This window comes from Onychomys torridus, chromosome 1, assembly GCF_903995425.1.
Source record: "Onychomys torridus chromosome 1, mOncTor1.1, whole genome shotgun sequence".
NCBI classification, from domain to species: domain Eukaryota; kingdom Metazoa; phylum Chordata; class Mammalia; order Rodentia; family Cricetidae; genus Onychomys; species Onychomys torridus.
The window spans coordinates 2,278,332-2,279,506 of record NC_050443.1 but is presented as its reverse complement, the minus strand read 5'-3'; the positions used below and the strand labels follow the sequence as shown (position 1 = coordinate 2,279,506).

The window sequence follows — 1,175 nt, the reverse complement described above, 5'->3', positions numbered from 1 at the left end:
GATTCATTTAAAACTGGTGGATTCAGTACAGGCAGGTGCAGTCCCCTCCTTCCAGGCTGAGCAATGTGTCCCTGTGTAGTCCAAGGTTCCAAACAGCCAGCTTATGCACTAAGGACAGGTCCAGGTCCCACTGCCTGGATGCCTCCCAAAGAGTTCAAGCTATTCAATTGTCTCACTTATCCAGAGGGCCTGATCCAGCTTGGGGCTCCACAGCCTTTGCTTCATAATTCATGTGCTTCCATTCATTTGGCTATTTGTCCCTGTGTTTTTTCCAATCTGGGTCTCAACAATTCACACTCTTTTTTTTTTTTTGGAGCTGGGGATTGAACCCAGGGCCTTGTGCTTTCCAGGCAAGTGCTCTACCACTGAGCTAAATCCCCAACCCAACCTTTCACACTCTTGTAGTCCCACATCTTTCTCAACAATTGGACTCCTGGAGCTCTACCTGGGGCCTGGCCAAGGATCTCTGCATCCACTTCCATCAGTTATTGGATTAGAGTTACAGCACGACTGTTAGTGTGTTTAGTCACCTGATGACCAGACTAGGTCATATCAGGCTTTCTCTTGACCACAGCCAGCAGTCTGCAAAGGATGTATCATTGTGGATTTCTGGGGACCTCTCAAGCGCTTTCCTTCTTCCTGTTCTTATGTGGTCTTCATTCATCATGGTCTGTTACTCCTTGTTCTCACTTTCTGTTCTTGATCCATCTGGGATCTCCTGCTCCCCTAAACTTTCTTTCCCTTGAACCTTGCCCTTCATTACTCCCACTGTTGTCCAGGTTGTTCATGTAGATCTCATCCATTTCTCTGTCATTGGGCGATGACATTCTCTATCATATCTATCTTTGTCTCCCTCTCTTTTTCCATGTTTGTGTGTGTGTGTGAGTGTGTGTGTGTGTGAGTGTATGTGTGTGTGTGAGTGTGTGTGTGAGTGTGTGTGTGTGGAGTGTGTGTGTGAGTGTGTGTGTGTGTGAGAGAGAGAGTGTGTGTATTTGTGTCTTTCTATGTGCTATAGGTACAGTTGCTTTTATAGGTCAGATATTTTGAATCCCTTTGAACTGGAGTTAAATGCTGACTGGATGCTAATAACTGAACTGGATCTTCTGTAACATCACTTAGTGCTCTTTAACACACAGGCTATTTTGAGCCTCAACTTGGAACTCCCAAACGTCCAC

The 1,175-nt window shown here is 45.7% G+C and overlaps 1 non-coding gene across 1 annotated transcript; it reads right to left on the bottom strand.

Annotated features, from left to right (window-relative positions):
- Positions 1-309: 309 nt before the first annotated feature.
- Positions 310-382, bottom strand: Trnas-gga. Its single transcript has one exon. It is a non-coding gene; the product is annotated as a tRNA-Ser (tRNA).
- Between the last annotated feature and the right edge of the window lie 793 nt (positions 383-1,175).